The 6,573-nt window shown below is 35.8% G+C and overlaps 1 protein-coding gene across 1 annotated transcript in view; it reads left to right on the top strand.

Annotated features, from left to right (window-relative positions):
- The first annotated feature begins 44 nt into the window (after positions 1-44).
- The window catches only part of KMT2E (lysine (K)-specific methyltransferase 2E), a 60,077-nt gene continuing 53,548 nt past the window's right edge, over positions 45-6,573 (top strand). Inside the window, exon 1 of the mRNA XM_010133198.1 lies at positions 45-318. The gene's annotated coding sequence lies outside the window, so the exon portion shown is untranslated. The remainder of the gene's footprint in view (positions 319-6,573) is intronic.

Genomic DNA, 6,573 nt, shown 5'->3' with positions numbered 1-6,573 from the left:
GGTGACATAGAAGGGAGCGTAGGAGGCTGAAAGGAGGGAGACACGGGAGCAGCGGCGGCAGTGGGGTTTGTACACAGGTCCCAAGGCAAAGGCGCTTCCGAGCTGGTCCCTGTAGGGTTCTACGCACTGAGCTAGGTTTGGGGGGAGGGGGGGTCTCCTCTTCCCTTTCTTTCCCTTTTCTTTCTTTCCCAGAGCCTGCTGAGGGTTGAGTCCTGCCTAGGGTAGGGGTATCCGCAGTGGGGCTATTGCATTGTTTTGGTTGGGATAGAGAAGGGGCTCAGCTGAGGGGTCCTGCTGCCTGGCCTGTGACCATTACAGGTGAGTCTTTGGTTACTACCAGCGTATTCTGCTGTGGGTACTTTGAGATGGGGGGGGCGGGGGTGGCAAAAAGGGAGTGAAATGCGATGGGAATGTCTCGTTAACCTCTGTGCGACTGTAACTCCTTCTTACCCTAATAACGCTTTTAAATTCTGTTTCAGTTGCCTTGAATTGGTTTTTCCTTTTGTGGGGTTTGGTTAAAAATGGCAGGCTGTCGCTATATCTTGTGAATATGGCGGGTTACAGTAACTGGAGGAGCCGAGGAGAATTTTTTGGCAGTTAACGCCAGATTCATGCATTATACTTGAAAAAAGAGCCAGAAGGGGTTATTATGTGACAGCATAACGCTTCCTTAGGCCGGTGGTTTTCAGAACGGATTTATGTGTTATTGGGACTGCGTATTGAGTTTTATGAAGCTTAGGGAAACCTATTCTCTTCCTCTGTCCTGTATATTTTTGCTTTGTGGTACTAAAATGGCTCGTTATAGGCCTAATCTCTCTGCCTTCCACACCCCCGCCTCCTTTCCTCCCTCCCAGCTAATATCTCTGCTTCGTGGTGTAACCTGGACAAACGGAAAGCAGTCCTCAAGAGTTTCTGTGCCAATTTAAAAGGGGATCATTCTCTCCACCCCCTTTCTTGAGGGTGTAAGCAGTTATATTGGTGCATCCCTTTCTTGCTTTAGTTTCTGCAGCCAGCGTTCCTGTTCCTTGGATGGCATATTTCAGTCTCTTCCTTAAAGAAATAAATATTGGTAAGGTGGACCCCATTGCTGCAGACATAGGGGAGGAGAAACAAACGTTCGCTGTGTAGTACTAAATAGGGTAGAGAAACATAATATAGCCTGATTATAAATGTTCTGTGTTCCCCCATGCTCAGCCATTAGGGAATGAGTGGTGGCTAAAAGCCCTGAGGTCCCTAAAAGGGTACGTACTACGTGTCGTTAAAAGCAGAAGTTTAGTGCTGCATCTAGATTTAGGAATATTTTAGTCTGTTTATTTACAGTACCTTAAAGGAATAATAGTGAAACGTTTTTGATATTCAGGGCTCAGATCAGAGAAAAGAAAGACGTGTCCATGGCTGTACTTATACTGCATGCTTAATTGATTATAATCGCTATACTTTTAAAGTTACTTTTCAAAAAATGTGGAGCAAATTTTTTAATTTCCCTCTTTTGTCCTTTAGAGATTCTAAAAATGGCGGCCTCAGGCTGATGTTGTGGTAATCTAATCAGCTCGGGTCCTCCACACCCCATGCAGTGCGTTTGTCTGCAGCATATGAGAGTCTTACTATGTTTAAATGAATAGAGTGCTCCCTTCAAATAACATACAGAACATCTCTTGGCTTTACTGAGATTTAAAAATGCTGTGTTCCAGCTGATTAATTTTATTGGTTATGTGTGTGAAAGGCAAGTGAACGAGACCACTCTTCTCGGGGAAAAGGGGGGTGGAAAGAGGCAACAGACTCGAGCAGCTTCTTTGAGGGGTGTGTGTAGGTTGCTGTAAGGTAATATGTGTGTCGGTTTAGTAATTTGGAAAAGCTCCTGTGTTTGTGATGGATACTGTACATCTGTCTGTCCTATTAATGACATAAAAGCAGTAATGTTTATCAAAATAAGTAGTGGATTAAGATCGCTAAAACAGCCAGCTAAATTATTTGTGGAATTGCATTTGTGAACGTCATATTCACCTTCCAGGAAATACCTTTGCTGGACATCAGGATAATAATTCCATATATTCATAGTTTGAGAATAATAAAAGAACTTAATACGTCTGGAAAAAATGCATGAGAGATTATAACCTGGTACTTTACCAAGATGTGGAATTTCTTCTGCCACTGTGTCATCTCGGTATTACGTTTTTTTCTTCCAGTTTATTTTGTATATTGGTGTATAAACTGTGTATGTGGTAATAAGCATACAAATACCAAGGGAAGGTGCAATTCCTAACCTCTAATTTTTTTCCTAAATGAAATATGAACCTTTTAGTATCACCACTATAAATATGTTTGGGTGGGGGGAAGGGAGGTCACAAGGATTTATTATTTGGTAGTTGGTGTAGTGTGCTCTGATACAAAGTATGGAGGCTGCAAATTATAGGTTTTAAGTAACAACAAAAAAGAAATTTAATTTTTCACTTATTTTTGTATAACTGTCTTTAATCTTGTCCTTAGTTTAATGAGGTTTGAATTCATATTTTGGTATAGCTTTAGAACCTTCTGGATTTAAACAATCAGAAATGAGTTATTAAAATGGCAAAACTGCCTTCAATCTCTGAAGATTCATAATTTAGATACTGTTTAGAAGCACTGATGTGTGATTTAAGGGATACCTGAAATTGAACAATAAAATAGTAAGACCTTTATGATGTTGTTAATGCTTGCCTTTCGTTTGTGTTGAGGCCAAAGGCTGAGTGATTTCAACCACCAAGTGATGTGTTAATAGTCCAGTAACATGTGCTCCCGTCGTACCTTCCTCATTTATATAGATCTGATTTTTTTTAATAAACCATGTCTTACTCTGTTTATTAAAAAGTGTGTGAATAAGATTCTAAAGAGTGTATGTATGGGCCTTTTTGGAAACCTTTGCCTTTTTCTTTCCTCTCCCTAGATTTAAAGCTTCTGTTCTCTTGAGTAATTTTTTTAGCATTATGACTTAGAGGGCTACCCAGCTTTGCAGTCTAACTTTGTGGCCTCAGTCAGTTTCTCAAGTAGCCATCTGATTCGAGATTAAAACTAAAAAATAATTTCGTACACTTTAGAAAAGTGGTGTGTGAAATAACCAAAGATTGAAATACTCATACTCAAATTTTACAGTTTATCTTCTAGGTTGCAAAAATTATGCACTAAGAACCTCTTGGGAATTTTGAGATCTTCCAGAGTTTTCCTGTATGAGTTTTTAGTGAGTTGGTTTCCCTTTGTGACTCAGTTTCTCCATTTGTAAAAACAAATTAGTTTTTTGTTTTAAGGAGACAGTATTACAAAGGAAATGCCTTTATTTTTTGACTCAATTGATGTTGTTATGTTACAGTATATTAAATAAAAAAAAAAATACTCCCCCCTCCAATAACTTTTAGAAAGAGGGAAGGTTTGAAATCTGATTTTTTTCTTTCAAGAGACATTTCTGATTTAAAGCCATTGTGTTATAGATACAATAACATGGACTGTAGTCCTGAAACTGTTTTATGTATCTTCAAGCTTTTCATATATGAAGGAAAAATCTGCCTAACTGTCACTTAGCCTTTTGGATGAGCTTTTTTGCCATCTGGGGATACATCTAGGGAACGTTTCTGTCAGCACTAAAATTCAGATTACTTTTAGGAGTTGCATTACCTCATAACTTTGGTATGGTTTTAGCACACACAACTGTTAATATTATGTTGGAAAGTTACAGAAATTGGTATCACACTGAAGGCTGTAGTGTCTCTCTAGTCCTGATCTGAGTTTCATTTAAGGACAGTCTTAATTTTGCATGCATGCTAATACTAATTTTAGTAAGAACTATTTGTGGGGCTTGGTTAAGGAGTGGTGTATGTAATTGTAAAATCGTGGCATTGTTGTAAATAGATAAATGTAAATTAAGGTTTAATGAAAGTATTTTGCTGTTTTCATGTAACATTCTAAGAAAATTGAATGGGGGGTGTAGATTGATGAAATTATAAAAGAAAATCTGATTTAAAATTCTGGAGAGATCCTAAAGAAGTCCATCTGTGTTAGTGGCCTTGTGACTTCCATACAATCAAGTATTTGTGAACCTCTGAAAAGCAAATTTTGTTGGATAGTGTTTTTGGAACAGGTACAGTGTTTAAATGTTTCCACTGTGCAAATAGTAGTTTTGATTTATTGCTGAGATTGAAACTTAAGGCATCTCTGGGGGAAAAAAAGAAAGAAGTTTCAGCATATGTAAAATGTGGATTAAGAAAAAAAATAGTTTTCTTCCAAATTCTGGATTATTTAAAATATTAATGAGCTTTTGAATAGTGCAAGATGAGTATTTCTAACTACGTCAGTGTTCATATTTTCTTACTAACCAAAGAATTGTACCTGCAGAAGTTAATTTAACTTAACCTCTCTAAAGATCCAAAATTCTATCGTGACCTTCATACTCCCAAAAAACCCTTCTATAGGTGTGTTCAAAGACAAACTCCTGTTACCTTTAAGGCATACCAAACAGGTTATTTAAAAGAAACCTTGTTAAGGTTTCATATACTTTGCTGGGAGATACTGAGATTATTTTCTCTTACAAATCTTAATGTAATATTAATGAAACAGACAAGATTTTAAGCTCTGCTGGTTGTTAGAAAATTTTAATAATTCAGGTTATCTGTAAACATTTGAAGACAGTTTTATTGTATAAAATACATATTATTTTAGCATGCTTGACCTAAGTGCTTTCTTATGTTTAGGTTTTTTAAATTATTTGGTAAGAACTATGTTAAGTCACAGTGTTCACTCAATTTATATGCTTCAAAAGTACAAATGAAGAATATATGGAAGTAGCACACAGATTGCATCCCATACAAGTAAAATGTCTGTCTTAGTTTTTTTTTTTTTTTTTAAAGACTGCTATCTCTCCTTTCTTGTGATAGTTCATACAATGCATAGATGGAGATGTGAAACTTAGGTGAGACTTGCAAAAGACCAGCAGTTTTACAAATAAGCTTAAGTGTGGGAATGTCAAAATAATATTGATCCTAGTGTTAGAATTTAGTTTTAAGTTAACATTTTCAGTAGGTGTAGGTATTGATATGTCATAGTGCAGGGTCAGGTGTAGAGAAGCTTTTTTTTTTAATTTGTAATTGTGTTTTGTTTATTGTTTTATGCCATCATAGTCTAGGTAATCATTTACTTTTATATCTTTATCTCAAAAATAAATTGGTCAAGTTCAAAGACAAGATAAGACTAGATTTTAATGACATTATTGTGCTTTATATTACAGCTTAAGGAGGACCTATAATCTATTGTCCATTGTTAGTTGTTTCATCAGGCATGGAAAGTGATGAAATTAAAATCCTATATTTACAAAGTGAGAATATAAAATATGTACAGGATGGTGATGCTAGGTTTGGATCTTTTACCCTGAGGGGCTCTTAATATTTACATTGGATCGGTGTTCATCACTCTTAACTATTCTAACTTGACTAGATCTAAAGATACTTTTTTCTTTAAAAGTGGATGATGCTCTTAACTTGCCTTGAGTAGGCAAAAGGTGCTAACTCCTAATTAGTATGGTTATAATAGGGCTGTGTTTAAAACTATATCACAAGACAGATGATATTCCAAGTCTAGACAGTTAATCCTGTCTTAACCATTGGTTTAAAGAAACTTTTCTGGTGAGGAATGTTTTTAGTAGGTTCTACTTAAAGTAAAGATGAAGCAAGTTACTTATACCTTCCTCAAAAAATATAGAGAAATTACACCTGATAGATTTGGTTTCCAAACCTGTCATTCTAGAACTGTGAAGGAAACATTAATACTTTTATATGTAACCGATAAACAATACAGTTGTCATCTTACTGGTTATAAGGGTAAGGTTCCTTTCAGAGATGCTTTACCAAGAAATACATCTAATTACTCTTTTTCTGCTTAGGGTGGAAACACTTGATGGGAATCTTACTTTTTAATATTATTATGCATGTTTTTTATGAATGACTGTAGTCGTTAGCTGGTTTGTGGTTGGGGTTTTTTTTAATTGTTCGTTCTCTACTGTCTCTTACTTTCCAGTCACATCATCTCTACTGAAAAATAAATAAAAGACAAAATCTGCATCTTTCCCCTTTTATGTGGCAGTATTTTTGAAAGATAAAAGGTGTATTTTGTGCTTCCATTGCTGGGCAGAATTTCTTTGTTGTGTTACTCTAAGATGACGTATTTAATATCTTTTTTACTACAATTAAAAATACATACTGAGATCTCCTTTGAAAACACAAAGGTTTGAAGTTACAAATGCATGGAATCTTTAATTTCTTAACACAAATTAGTCTATAGTCTGCAAGATAATTGCAGTTGAAAATGAATTTTTTTTTCTTGGAAGTAGAGGTTTAAGATCAAATGATTTACTCTGGTTTTTTTGTCTGTCCTTGACATGACATAGTCTCTTCCACATGTTCCCTCACTCTCTCCTCTCTTCCTCCCGAAATATTAGTAAAAAGCATTGAAATATTGCCAAATTATTACCAAGAAGTGTAGTCCAGGTTGAACTGTGGTTAAAATTGTGTAAAAGAGTTCTAACTGATAGAAAGAACTAAAACTTCTGTTTGA

Source organism: Buceros rhinoceros, unplaced genomic scaffold, assembly GCF_000710305.1.
Source record: "Buceros rhinoceros silvestris isolate BGI_N320 unplaced genomic scaffold, ASM71030v1 scaffold2313, whole genome shotgun sequence".
Taxonomy (NCBI): Eukaryota; Metazoa; Chordata; class Aves; order Bucerotiformes; family Bucerotidae; genus Buceros; species Buceros rhinoceros.
The sequence above is the reverse complement of the archived record's forward strand: the minus strand, read 5'-3'. Positions and strand labels throughout refer to the sequence as shown.